The sequence below is a fragment of the Triticum aestivum genome, chromosome 7D (assembly GCF_018294505.1).
Source record: "Triticum aestivum cultivar Chinese Spring chromosome 7D, IWGSC CS RefSeq v2.1, whole genome shotgun sequence".
Taxonomy (NCBI): domain Eukaryota; kingdom Viridiplantae; phylum Streptophyta; class Magnoliopsida; order Poales; family Poaceae; genus Triticum; species Triticum aestivum.
In genome coordinates, this window is record NC_057814.1 from 242221737 (window position 1) to 242236571 (window position 14835).

Sequence of the window (14835 nt, forward strand, 5' to 3'; positions counted from 1 at the left end):
TGAAGAAGAAGCACGGCATCCGTTGGATGGACATCCAACGGCCACCGCTGCTTGAACCGTGTGTTGACTATAAGTTGAAAAAGCCTTGCATACGCGTCAACTTTTTTTTTGAGGGGACGCGTCAACTTAGTAAGCCCCCAAGTTTGTGGCAGAGAACTTATAGCCCATTTGAGATTTGTAAGAATGTGCAGCCAATTTTCGAATTCTAATGGAATTTACTACAGCCCATTTAGAGTTTGTTAAAGTATAGCCCATTTCAACCAAACGTTCAAAACAGAATTCAATAAAATTTCCCACATTTTGATGAGATCCGGAATATTTTTTATCCCGAAATTTCTAGTCAGATTAAATACAATTTCAATATAAATTATATTACGTAACAACGAAACATTGCGCTCGCAACAATTAATGAAATTAAAATTTTCAACATCCAAAAATAATATTTTATAAAGTAATTACGTGTTTGGTGCATTTTTTATAGTTACTGGCCAGTTTTTATAATTACATCCCATTTATAGCCATTTTCTTGTTAAGCCTAATGCATCCCTCCTAGGAAAGATTTGCAGCCCAGCGGGGCGGAGAATAACACCTTGACCTTGCCTGGGCATTCCTAAAAAAAGTATAGCTGGGCTAGCCATTTTCAGCTTGAAAAAAATTTAATATCTGGGCTGGATATCTGGCGTGGGCTAGACGGGCCACAGCCCGCCCAGTTAATAGCTGCAGCGATGTTTTCGTTGTTGTTCAAACGAGAAAAATTAATATCTGGGCTAAACATCGCTCAAGAAAAACCGTGTAGTGCTCGCACCTCAAAAACACAAATACTGCTCAAGCTGCTTGGTCCCAGCTGTCGGCCGCTTCTTGTGCAATTCTCTCGTCTATTGACTACATAGGTTGACAATGGTGTGGGACCGTGATGTCAGGAAACCAGGAGGAAGCAAAAAAAATTATAGTTTTATATACATATAAGGAGGCACTTGCGTACGTGCGGCTATGGCCCTGGTGGGTCCCCACTGTCATCCTCTCCAAGTAAAGTCATCTCCTCATCCTCATGTCCGTTGACCATGTTGACAACACGAGACGGCGGCGCCACGGCGAGCGCAACAACTCGAAGGATGACGGAGAGGGCCTCATGGGCCCTACGAATGGTCTGATACAGCGTCGGCTGCTCATTCGAGAAGCCAGGATCATAGGGCCACATGTCCTCGACGGCATTATCGTTCGGTTGTTCACCGGTGCTTGTTGAGGAGACGGAGGTTGCAGCGCAGGTCCTCCTGTGCTGGTAGCTCTTCCGCCATTAGGGCGTCGAAGTGCGGCCGCACCTGCTCTATGGTGAACACGACATGAACCAGCTTGGACAGTGGTGCCGGCTCCTGGTCGAAAGCTACGTCCATCATCTGATTGTCGTCGCTCAGCTCGGCGAGGTAGCTGGCGAGCCAGCATGTCCGGCTGCTGACCGACCCGCTGTCAAGCACGAGTCTAACTGCCCTGGCCCACCCAGACTGCCTCCCTTGCCCGCGCGCGCTTTCCGCCCGAAACGGTCAGCGCCGCCCGCCCCGCTTCCCGGTGCATGCGATTGCTCCGCCTTCAAACGACACAAGTGCCGTCCGTCTGTCCTTCTGCCGCCCACATTAATGATACGCAGTTGCCGAGGCGGCTACTTCGGCGCCACACGTCCGTCCCTCTGCCGCCCACCATTGCTATATAAACTGTTGCGCCGGCCATAGCCACAGTCATCCGCATCCGTTCCTATTCTCCTGTCCACACCACTACTACCCACCATGGCTTCCTCGTGCTCCAGCGCTCTTCGGGACGGGCGGACGACGGACCACAAGGAGATGGCAGCCATTGCTACCGGCTGACTGGTCGGCAGGCAGCCGGATGACGACGACGTCCCAACGGAGAACATGGTAGTCGACGATCCGGCGCCAACCCCCTCCTCCGCGCCATCCTCGTCGGTGCATTGCACCATGCCCATCGGTGAGGCCCATGCCCAATACATGGACACGGTGAGGTAGAAGCGTGAGGGGTAGTTCCGAGAGGCGCAGGCCGACGCCGCCTACAACCACCATCTCCTCCAGGAGCACCTGCAGGCGTAGGAGTAGATCGCCGCGGAGGGGGCGGAGCAGGAGGCACTGCTCGACTCGTACCGCTCTGCCCGCGAGGGCCGCCTCGAGCACTGGCGGTACCGCATGTGGGTGGCGGAGGCTGCGGCCGCCTACAAAGAGGGCGATGAAGCAGGGGAGGCACTGTTTGGCGAGACCGAGGACGAGGCAGAGGACAATGCCGGCTCCGACGAATCCCGCTCCGCTCGCGTCGACGAGGCCCAGCTCAGCCGAGGCCCCGAGGCGCCAACAATGAGGCAGAGGACACCGCCGGCACTGCCGAGGCCCCACCCTGCCGGCAACAAGGGGGAGGATTTCCCACGCTCCGTCGAGGCGCCGCCCGCAACGAGATAGAGGACATCGCCGGCTCCGCCGAGGCCCACCCTACTGCCAACGAGGCCGCACCACACAGAAAACGAGGAAGAGTAGAACATGGTAGGTCGCCGCCGCTCGGGTCCAAGTAAGCCCACCGCTGCTACCCTCCGGTTGCTGGCACTGAGCTGTACATCATGGAGCAATTCTGTGATTACAGGATGATTGAAGAGCGCTCTGTGGTTGAGCAAGCTCATAAGATACAGCCATTTGCTAGAGAACTTGAGCACTTCAGTTGTATGCTACTGGACAAGTTTGTTGCCGGAGGTATCATCACTAAGCTTCCTCCTTCGTGGATCTCATTGGCACTCTTGATGTGGAAGAAAAGGTGAGACCAAAGCGCACATGTGCTCGAGGAATTGAGGGAGGATCTAGTGCCAATCTGGTATAGAAGAAGAACTTCCAGCCCCACAAGTTCAAGAACAAGGGCAAGTTTGATGGTAAAGCAAAGTTTGATGGGAAGAACAAGGTTGTGCAACACACGAACTTCAAGAAGAAGAATGACAAGAAGAAAGGTGTTTGTCATGTGGGGATCCTGATCATTGGGTTCCTAGTTGCCCTAATCGCTATGACAAGCTAGGCGGGTTGACCACTGACGGACGGTCAGCTTCTTGGCAGCGACGTGGAGTCGAAGAGCTATGTTGGAGAAGGACCCTGCTTCTACTTAACTGCTGGTGCAGTTGGCTGACTGACACGTGCGCCCAATAGGCATCTGGGCCACATGTCAGTTATGCAACTGAACCTACAGTTAAGTCACTGAAGCTTCTGTTCGGCTCAGCCGGACACAGATGGGTAGCTTCGGTTAATTAATTATACCTCCAGCGCACCCCTTTTTAGTTGAAGAATGTATGAAATGTAATGAAATCCGGCATGTTTATATGAAATCCGACAGTGTATGAATGAATTTATTTCGATTAGTTCGAATTCTTGTATCACTGGCATTGGATGAACATGCAAAACAATACGTACTAGCATTATTCCTAGGGTGATCACCTCGTTTGCAGCAGTTTCACATGTACTCCCTCCGGTCCTTTCTAGTCTGCATACAAGTTTTGTCTCCAGTCAAAGTATCTCTACTTTGACCAATCTTATAGAAAAAAGTATGCACTTTCACAATGTGCGAAGTAAAAAGGAACAGAAGGAGTACAAAGAGTTTGAGCAGCTTTTTAGCGTTCCTGTACATTGCAATCAAACACAGGCCTGGCAATTCACAGAGAACATTCAAAACAATCGATGATTATGCATCTTAGCGATTCACATGTCAGAGCCAATATTTACTTCACAACTAAATAATAAAGAAAAAATGGATCGACGCTGCTGACAGCAAAGGGCGTCCCATTCGAAAATATCAAACGCATGTCTTCTTGCCAAAATCAACGAGCAAAATTTGACGAGGTTTTCCCATTCCAAAATATCAAATGCCTACGATTGTGGAATGGGCAGGGTTTGCCATCAGTTCGGCCATTGACATGGCACCTCGTGCTAAATAAACCAGCTGCCCTTTTTATGCAGTTCCACCAAAATCAACCAAATTCGCGCGTAGCATGTATGATTTCGCCCTTATATGTTGCAACGCCTTGAACTTATCGGCACCTCCTTTCTTGTGGTGGAAATGAATGATTTGATGTATTCATGAACATTTTGTGTAGTTCCCATTGAAATCAAGCTGAGCACCACTGTTTGCACAAATTCAAAAAAGTGATTAGTATAAAGCAAACTCTACTATGAATTGACAGTTTAAACAGGCACCTACATGGTCCATGTAGAGCACACTTTTAGAAAAATGGAACTCACCGGAAAGAATCCTTGAACAACATTGTACTCGCGCATCACAGCAAGAAAATGGAGATTTGTCAGTCCTTCTGAGCTGAAGTTAGTTTGGTCTTGTGGGGGGTAATGTAACCATCCTTAAACTGCTCCTTCTGATGAGGACAGAGCTTCTTCATCCTGGCATAATCGGAACTAGTCACTTCACGTACTCCATATTCTTCTTGAGAGGAGGATGATCCTATTGTGCAAAGACAAGAGGATAACTAAATGCTAACATCCCTGTTTGATCGAAAAAAGGAAAGAAAATATTTAAAACAGCACAGATGAAGCACTTCTCAAGGACAATACCACTTTTTGATGACAGTATCTAAACAATAGCACAACACCAATAGAGATGACAAAGCTCAATCATATGGATGAAATCAGTGGGCGAGTACCAACCTTTGTCAGGAGGCTTATTGTGTAGAGCATACAGATGAAGCACTTCTCCGGAACCATCTGTTGCTATCTACTGTGGTGTCCATGCTTACTATATACTCCTTGATTAGATTAATGTTTCCAACATCTTCTTGTGCAGTTCCACTAAAATATATGGTATCTTCAAAGAAGATCCCTGTTTGCACAAGTAGAGATAATTACGTATTACATTAAGAGTGGCATCAAATCAGTGGCAAAACAATTGGTCGTTCCAGCCATAGCAATAAATTAAGATGCAAAACTATATCATTACTTGTGTCATCACAGTTCCAGTGCTTCTTTACAGCACCAGGAGTTGATTTTTGTTTTTCTTCCGCTTGTTCTTCCCCTTCATCACTTGGTTCAATAACAGACAAGCTTCACCTTCAATGTTAGATTTGGCATGTCAATTAGGTTGCACAAGTATAACACCAAACAATGACATTAATTTTATGATGAAAGTGGCAAAATACAGGCCAACAGTTGTGAAATATCCTTATCTTACCTCAATGGGATATTGCGGTGCACAAACAGATTGGAAGTTTTGTCTCCATTTGTGCAGTTCACTAAAATCAAGAAACATTACCGTACAAATAGCACAACATATCAAAGCACACTGCAGAATCATGTGAAAGAAGGCTAGTACTGACCTCTCGTGATGCAGAATTCAAACAACTCACAAGAAGAAGATTTGAACCAAATTTGCCAACACGGATAGGAAGTAAAATCTCCTCTTGTGCAGATCCACTAAGATCAAGTAATCAAGCAATGTTGTCGGTGTGACATTTGGGTCGAACTGCACAAAACACTGTTAAAACAAAAGTGTTTTGTGCAGTGCAACAAAAGGTCACAGTGGCAACGAGGTGAAGTAGATAACCCTGTTTACACAGAGGTGCAAAGGAAACAACTAGTGGTCAATAACGATGGATGACACAGAAGCCAACAAAAAGAAGCATCTAGCTTATCTAAATGGGAAATAAACCAAGACAGTAGTGTCGGATGTGGGGTTCCGGCAAACCCTTGAGGTTCGAACACTGTGGTGCGCGCGAAGTCTTTCCCTCCTACCGATCTACGCCCTAGCTCACAAAGATCTCGCGGACGAACTCGACGAACTCGCAACACAGAGAGACATGAGGTTTATACTGGTTCGGGCCACCGTTGTGGTGTAATACCCTACTCCAATGTGGTGGTGGTGGATTACCTCCTGGGCTGATGATGAACAGTACAAAGGAAGAACAGCCTCCTGAGGTTGAAGTGCTCTTGTGCTTGTCGAACTTGTGCTGGTGAGGATTCGATACCTACTACTGTGGTGGCTAGACCTATTTATAGAGGCCCTGGTCCGCTTCCCAAATATCGAGCAGGAAGGGAGCCAACAATGGCGGGGGAATTTGAAATGGGACAGCTAGTACAAGCTATCCTGACAAAAGCGGTCTTCGCCTGCGAAAAGCTCTGGTGGTGACGCCGTCTTGGGCTCCATGATGACCTCCGTCTTGCCGTCCTTCTGGTCTTGGTCTCGTTGCACCAATATAGCAACCTTTGCCTGATGGCTCGGTACTCTTCGCCTCCGCTGGCCTCCTTAGCACCAAAGACGAAATAAGGACGCTGCGCGCGCTGGCGCCCTCCTGGTGCCATTCTTCATGGCTCACATCACGAGGGCCTCGTGAGGTTTTGCCCTGCCTTGATATCTCCGCTCCTCGCAAGCCTGCCTGGTTAGGATACTCCAGAGGAGGTCTTGCGTCGTCCGCCTCGTGAAGCTTGGACCCTCGCGAGGGTCTTGGATGCCTTGTTGATGAAGATGGGCCAAACGACCTGCTGGCTTGGCCACACTGTGGGCCGCAGGCAGGCAAGTCTGGGGACCCCCATTCCCAGAACGCCGACAGTAGCCCCCGGGCCCAAGGTGCGCTCGGGCTTGGCTTCGCGGCGAAGCCAATGGTAAAGTTCGGAGCACCGCGGGCCCCAAAAGCCTGCGGCCTCGGTTGACGCATGGCGATTGATTGACATGGGCATCTCCGCTTCCCCACGCTGCCTTTGAATCCGCCGAGCTGTGCGGCCCCCGCGGCCTACACAGTTATTCCCCGTTGCCTGCGCCTTGCTTCCCCAGTCCCCTTGCTTCCTCGAGACTTTGTTCCTCTTCTCCAATCTGACTTGCGCTCCGCCTGCTCCATCGCCATGGTGCCGAAACAAGCTGAAAAGGGGAAGGGGCCTCTGCCTCTGCCAGCTGCGCCTCCGCCCTTTGCGCCGGCACTCGGCCGGTCTCGGGTGCTCAACGACGAGGCCATGGACAAGGTGCACCCGATGCTTGCCTCCAGTTTCAACGAGTGGGGGGAGACGGTGGCTTGGCCTACGTCTCGCACCCGCACGGCTCAGGCGGCCACCGAAGTCCCAATCTTCATAGATGCCCTCTGGGCTGGCCTGATTCCTCCCTTCTCCGCTTTCTTCAACGCGGCGCTTGAGCATTACCAGATCCATATGCTGCATCTAGATCCTCAGTTTGTGACTCTTCTCACCGTCTTCGCCTTCGTGTGCGAGGCCATGGCTGGCATAGCCCCTTCTGTGGCCCTCCTTCGCCATTTCTTCTCATTGCATCTGACCGACCCCCAACAAAGCTCAGGATGCGTGAGCTTCCACGCCGTGGCTGCGACGGCAGGCGAGGGGATCGACTTTGAGCTTCCTCCATCCTCGAGCGAATTTCGGACACGAGGGGTGTTTGTCGATGTCGGCGTGCTCAGTCCTCTGCTTCAGGCTCCGTCAGGGCCCGCTGTTCCTAAACCTGGCTGGAGCCATCAGCAGCTCATGAGCCCCGGCCTTGCCCATGTCTGGCTCAGGTTGAGGTTGCTGAAGGATCGCGGCGTGACCGTGCCAATGGTGGTGAAGGAATTCCTCAAGCGCTGGGTTGCTCTGCTTCAGCACCATTCTCGCCCAATGTGGAACTTGCTTCACAGCCAGGACCACATGAGGTTTCAGGAGTTTGGGCTCCTCCTCGGGAAGCGGCAGACAATGCTCAAGGTCCTGACGGGTGTCCCTTTGCCGGCCGAACTGCCTGGGAAGAATTGCCTGATGTATCGCTGCAAGAACAAGGATGAGTTTGCAGTGAGCTTGCCTTCCTTCGACGAGTGGGGGCCGCGGCCGATGGGCCTAGAGGGGCCTCGCGACAACCCCGTCGTTGTGGTTCCCTTCCTTGCCCCTGGTGCTGAGCTCGCCCCAAGCGACGGTGCAGGTGGGCGAGCTCCGGCTGAGGCCGGTGGCTCGAGTGCTGAGGAGCAAGTGATGAGTGGGGATCCTGGGGCATCGTCCTCAGGAGCCTGCCACCCCCCTCCTGAGGCGTCGGTCGCTGAGGAGACGCCGCATGCGACTCCCGAGGCCAAGGCTCCAGTAGCCTCGGGAGGTCGTGGTGAGACGAGGCCCGGCTGTCTGCCGCAACCGGGCACCCCTGAAGATATCCTTCCGAGCTCTTCTTCGGCCCCACTGCGCACCAGTCGTCACGTCCAGCGCTTCGGTCGTCTTTGTGTGGACTTCGAGGAGCTCCGTAAGAGGAAAGGATCCCCTGGCGGCAGCAATATCTTCGGGTCGTTGAGGCGGCGAAAGTACATCGCCATTGACGTGTAAGTATCTTATTGTCATGGCTTCCTCCCTGCAGTCTCCTTATTCTGACGTTGGTCCTCCAGGGCTCCTCCCGTCGAAGCTGTTGCGACTCCCGAGAAGCAGCCTCCTCCTTCTCCAACTTCATCATCGGCCTTGAGCGTTCCTGGCCCGCCTGCCGCCCTTGGAGAGGGGTGGGTTGGAGGAGCGCCTCTACCTTCGCGGCGTACCGAGCCCGCGACTTGGCCATCCCTCCCCCACGACCTGGTGTGGAGATTGGCGGGCGCACCTAAGACTCCTCCCTTGCTCATGGGCAGCAGCTGGTTGGCTTCAATCTTCTTTTCCTCTTCAAGCAGCGAGCCCCTATCGGCTCGGGCTCCTCGCGAGGATGAGTTGACGTCGGGTGGAGTGCCAGCCCCCAGCCCCCTGTCGGGGGGTGGTGTGCCGCTTGGCGCCCCGCCCGCAGCCCCCGAGGTGGAGGACGAGGTGGGCCGGGCGTTCGAGCTCGAGCGCGGGCGAAGCATGGTTCGTCATGAGCTCTTCTAGGAGGCAATGGGCGCGATGAGCCAACTCGGTGAAGAGCTCGCGGGTGTCGACTCGCGCCTTGAGGCTGAGGGTCTCCGGCTGGTGGAGGAGCGGCGCAAGCTGAAGGTGGCCATCAACTTCGGTCGATACCAGCACGACCTTGATAACGCGAAAGCCGAGGCATCCCTCAAGGTTGCCCACAAAGCCCGCTCGTGAGCTCTGGAAGAGGCTCACGAGGCTGACCGCCGTCGCGAGGCTGCGGAGAAGCGCGCGTGGGAGCTCTAGGCCTAGAGCGCATCTCTTGAGCAGCAGGTGGAGGCACGCAGGGCCGCTCTGGCGTCGCTGAGGGGGACGCCCGTGGAGGAAGAGGAGATCCGGAAGCGCGAGGAGGCGCTGACCCTGGAGGCCGTGGAGCGCAGCCTCGAGCGACTGGAGACGAGGGAGCGTTAAGTTGCCCAAGCGGAAGATGTCGTCGGGGCTTGCGAGGCCAGAGCCGAGGAGGAGATTGCTCACCGGGTGGCCGAGGTTCGCACAGATCTTGAGGGTAGGTATGACCTGAAGCTGAAGCTCGCGGGCGCGGAGGATGAGGGCAGGGCCGCTGCCCTTAGGCCCAGGTTGGACGAGGCCGAGAGGCGTGCGGAAGCCATGGCCGCCGCCTTGGTCATGGCGCAGGTGGACCTGGCCTCCGCCCATGCAAGCTGCATTCCCTCCGGAGGCGGGTTGATGATGCTGAGGCCGTCGCGAGGCAGAACACGGAAGAAGTGCTACGGCGACGCACATTGGAGCGCGAGCATACCCCTATACTTCAGGATCTCCGGAACAGGGTCAATATCGCCCTGGGCCATATTTGCGACATGGAGGCGCCGGCCCCTCACTCGAATGATTATGCCAGCCACCTGACCTTCTTCACCGAGGTGGTGACGCGCCTGGAGGCTTGATCTGCCAGAGCTCGCCAGCTTGTGGAGGAAAGGGGTCGTGGCCTGCTCGAGCGCGCTTTCTCCCGCGTCTTCAGGCACCTCCTGAATGCCGACCCTAACTTTGATTTCGACGCCGCCATCGCCCCCGTACCCATGGCCGTCCGGGGCGACCTAGCGCATTGGGTTGAGGATAATGTGGACGCGTTGGTCAGGGCCTTCACATCTGAGGACGACGCGGTGGTGGTCGTCGCAGACGAAGGCGACGTGGTTGACGACGGTGACGGGGGCGTCGCCGATGGCGGCGATGATGCCGATGAAGACGATGACGACGCGAGTGACGCATCGTCGGGTGACGCAGCGAGCGACATTTCTGGCTGATCCCTTCTTCTCCTGTCATTTCACCCTGCGCACAAACTCGGGCGTGGCCCTTGAAAAAATTGTGAGAGCATTTTGAGAGGGGGAGTCCCTCATGTAAGCAAACTGCAGTTTTTTACTTTCCTATGCAATGCGAGTTCGTGTCCTCGTGAGCTCATGAATCCGGGTACGAGTTCTCTGTCGTGGTTAAACTTAGTCAGTGCCAGCTTTGAGCTTGGTCGCGACGCGTCGAGTTTCTGAGAATCCTGCGGAGCCCGTCGCCCCGTTAGAAGGGGTCCCACGAGGGGTGAGCACCAGTTGTAGTGCTAGCGCACGCTTAGCGTGTGCGTGCTTCGCGCAGTCCCGCTCGTGAGGGGAAAGCGACGGACATGAGTCCCGGACAAAACGAGATTAGAAGGCAAGAAATTTCTCAAACGAGAAAAGGCTCCCCCGTGCGCATCAACAAAAATTCAACTTCAACTGAAATCCCGATCCAGAAAGCAAAGCTACTGAGAAAGAGAGATCCAAAGCAAAAGGCCGCGTCCGGCACCTAGTCTAGTCTTTTGGTCTTCAAGTCTTCTCACCAGCGCGGAGCCAAGTGCTGCCACTAGGCGTGGGAGGGAGCCCCAGGGCCAGAGGCCGGCACCCCTGAGACTCTGGGGCGTGTATAGCCCCAACTCATTATTACGTGAGAGTGTCACGGGCGGCGAGCTTCACAGGCACTCGGCCTTCTTCACAGGTACCGGCCTTGCTTCATATCGCCAGACGAGGGCCCCGCCTTGCGCCACCCTCGACCTCCTCTGAGCTGACCGGTCACCAGGACGACACAATGGAGGAAAAGAGGACGCCAGCGGTTCCCTCGGCGACCACAGGTCCTCTGCCGGGGCAAGGGTTAGCGAGGCCTCCCCGGCAGAGGGCCAACCTCCGGGTGTCGCCAGGCGTCGCGCACCGCGGGGAGGGGCCTTGCTCCTGGCTCCCTCTCGGCAGCCCCTAGCATGTCTCCCTTGTTGGGACGGGTACCGCCGTGCCAGGGTCATCGATCAACGCTGCAACCTGATTCATCTGCAGCCCATGGTTAGCATAAGCCTGTTTCTGAGAGATTAGCGGTACCCTGTAGTTGTCGTTGCCTGCGCGATCATTGTGGTTCTCCGTTGGTTCTTGGAAGGCTTCGGCTCCTAGCGCGACCTCTCCCCAATCTTCTCCAATGAATGAGCTGAGGTCGTCCTCTGGTGCGTATCCTTGATCCATCATGCGGGGCATGTAGGCTTCCGGGGCCGTCACCCCGAACACCTCGCCATGGTGCACCACGCTCCATGTTGCTTGGCCCGGGGTGGCGTCTTGAGGATTGTAGCATGGCATCCTGCTGGGACCATGAAGGGCGACACTTGCGGTCGCGCTTGTCACGGGCGGCATGGGGGAGTCGGAGCCCCCTGCGCCACTGGCCGTGTTGATGTTGACGAAGCCCCTGGGCGTAGTCGATGGCACACGGATGTGGTGAGGTTCACCGCGCGGCCCTGGGGTGGCCTGGGGAGGAAGTCGATAGTAGAAGGGTGGCGCTCTTGACGCCGCTGCATCCAGCAGCTCGGCAACACGCTCGAGCAGCGTATCCCGGCCGCTCTCCGTCAGCCTGCATCGCAGCAGCTCCCTTGCCACCGTGAGTGCCACCCGCATGTTTGCTTGCTCCCGCCGCGAGTACGGCGCCATTGCTGCAGCATGACTCACCGCTCTGGCCATGGCTCGTACTTGCCGCGGGGTTAGGGTGGATGACGCCTGGCCGCGCTTTCCGTGCCCAGCGGAGTTTGGCAGCGCTCGCGTCGCCTGGAGTGCGGGGTCGAGATCTTCATGGGCAGGCGGCGCTGCCCGGGCTGGCCAGGCTGCCCAGCGGTCGGAGCCGGCCCTTGAGTCGCCGAACAACGTGGCTGCGGAGCGTCGACGAGCTGGTTGATGGAGAAGAAGCTCCGGCGCACCCCTACCTGGCGCGCCAAATGTCGGATGCGGGGTTCCGGCAAACTCTTGAGGTTCGAACACTGGGTTGCGCACGAAGTCTTTCCCACCTACCGATCTACGCCCTAGCTCGCAATGATCTCGCAGACGAACTCGACGAACTTGCAACACAGAGAGACACGAGGTTTATACTGGTTCGGGCCACCGTTGTGGTGTAATACCCTACTCCAGTGTTGTGGTGGTGGATTGCCTCTTGGGCTGATGATGAACAGTACAAAGGAAGAACAACCTCCTGAGGTTGAGGTGCTCTTGTGCTTGTCGAACTTGTGCGGGTGAGGATTTGATCCCTACTACTGTGGTGGCTAGACCTATTAATAGAGGCCCTGGTCCTCTTCCCAAATATCGAGCGGGAAGGGAGCCAACAATGGCGGGTGAATTTGAAGGGGGGCAACTAGTACAAGCTATCCTGACAAAAGCGGTCTTGGCCTACGAAATGCTCTGGTGGTGACACCGTCTTGGGCTCCACGATGACCTCCGTCTTGCCGTCCTTCTGGTCTTGGTCTTGTTGCCCCAATATAGCAACCTTTGCCTGATGCCTCGGTACTCTTCGCCTGCGCTGGCCTCCTTAACACCAAAGAGGAAATAAGGACACTACGCACCGGCGCCCGCCTGGTGCCGTTCGTCATGGCTCACGTCACGAGGGCCTCGTGAGGTTTTGCCCTGCCTTGATATCTCCACTCCTCGCGAGCCTGCCTGGTTAGGCTACTCCAGAGGAGGTCTTGCATCGTCCGCCTCGCGAAGCTTGGACCCTCGCGAGGGTCTTGGATGCCTTGTTGATGAAGATGGGTCGTACGGCCTGCTGGCTTGGCCATGCCGTGGGTCGCAGGCAGGCAAGTCTGGGGACCCCCATTCCCAGAACGCCGACAAGTAGAAATTTCTCAAACGGTGGCATTGATTAATATTAACAGAGAGATTATATTAACAATAAAATTCGTTAAACATGTAATATGCTTTTAACTGTGGCATTGCATCAATTTTCCAGCGGCATTATTAGAGGGTGCTTGTTTACGGGGACATTTTGGTGGAGGGACTAAAAAAACTCCATGTCAGTCCCATCAAAACCAAACAGGAGGGACTTTTAGGGGCTAATAGTGGGCATTTGGGACTAAAGAAAGAAGACCCCAAGGGAGAGTCTTTTTGGGACTTTTTCCAACAGTTGCCCTTGCCACGCATCGCACCTTATCTCTATTAGTTCATTACTAGGGGTAATGTCGGGTGGTTGGTGCGACATATGCCAAGGGATGGCTTATCATTGTGGGAGCCAATAAAACGTCGCCGGTGCCTGGAAACGGGATGAGGCGAAGACATGCACGCCGGCGAATCTTACCCAGGTTCGGGGCTCTCCGAGGAGATAACACCCCTAGTCCTGCTCTGCGGGGTCTCCGCATGATCACTAGATCGATAAGGGGTTGCTACAATCGCTCCTAGAGCTGTTGGGATCAAGGGAGAAGAAGAACCGGGCTAGCCCGTGCGTCTCTCTATCTATGGTGTGTATGTGTGTGCTATGCTTGGAAGCCAAACATGCAGAGGTGCGAACCCTTTGCATGGGTGCTCCGGGGGGTTTATATAGGCCTACCCCCCGGGGGTACAATGGTAATCCGACTGGGATCTGGTCCCAGCCGTCAGTGTCTACGCTCGCCGGCTTCTCCGTCGGCTGGTGGGTCCCGCTGGCTGGTGGGTCCTGCTGGCTGCCGGCTACCTGGTCGACAGGCCGGCCCCACCGCCTAGGGTCTTGTCGGCGGCTGCTTACTATAGCCGCGCCTCTGATGATGAGGGCTTTGTCGAGGTGAGCATGGCTACAGTGGGCCGCCTCGGGGGCTATCACTATAGCCTCACCCCGTCTTGTCTCCTTAATGGGGCTCCTGCTTCGAGGAAGGGAGTGGCCGGCTTCTGGAGGCCGGCTATACTCTTGGCCGACTAGGAAGAGCCGGGCCGCCTTCACGCCTCTCTCTGACTGAAGGGGCCCGCAGTCCTTGGGCCGTACAGGAGTGGGTCGTGGATGACGTCGTAGCTGGCGTGGCTATAGTGCCGGGCCGCACGGGAGACATCCCCCCGTACGGCCTCCTGTAGCCATGCCCGCCTCGGGCTTAGGGGGTCGTGGGCCGCACTGTGGCCATGCCCCGTCAAGTCGTCGTTATGTAGGAGTGGTTGTGATCTTGGCCGGCTTCTAGGAGTCGGCATCCTTCTTGGCCGGCTTCTCGGAGTCGGTGAGGCTGGGTCGCCTTCCGGGAGTCGGCTTTAGTGGTAGCCGGCCGGGGAAGGCGGCCCAAAGGCTTGGAGTGCTTGAAGGCCCAAAGGCCTGATAATTTTTCTGAAGAGCCAGGGGTAGTCGATTAGGCTACCCGTGGTCATTTACCCCGACAGTAGTCCCCAAAGCTGATTGGGCTTTGAGGTGAAATGGGGTTCGAGAAGCTCGATCGGCTTCCTATCGTGACAAGCCGGTAGCTGGGAGCCGGCCTTGGTGCAGGCGCGCCGCCTTAAGTCGAATTCTTCTGGAGTCGGGGGGTGGGAACCCGCAGGCTCGTGCACCGGGCCGCGGGCCGGCCTCGGGCCGTGGCGTGCCACGTGGCCGGAAAGCCTGCCAGCCCACGCGCGTGACGGGACGTCGCCGCGGGGAGGGGGCCCACCACGTCCGCGCCCCGGCCCAGGCGTGGATCCTTTGTATCCTGAAACCGCCCGCACGTTCCGTGCGGCAGTTTCGGCTCGCACTTATGCGTAATAAATGCGAGACGTGGGGAGAGTGGGCGCAGTTAATC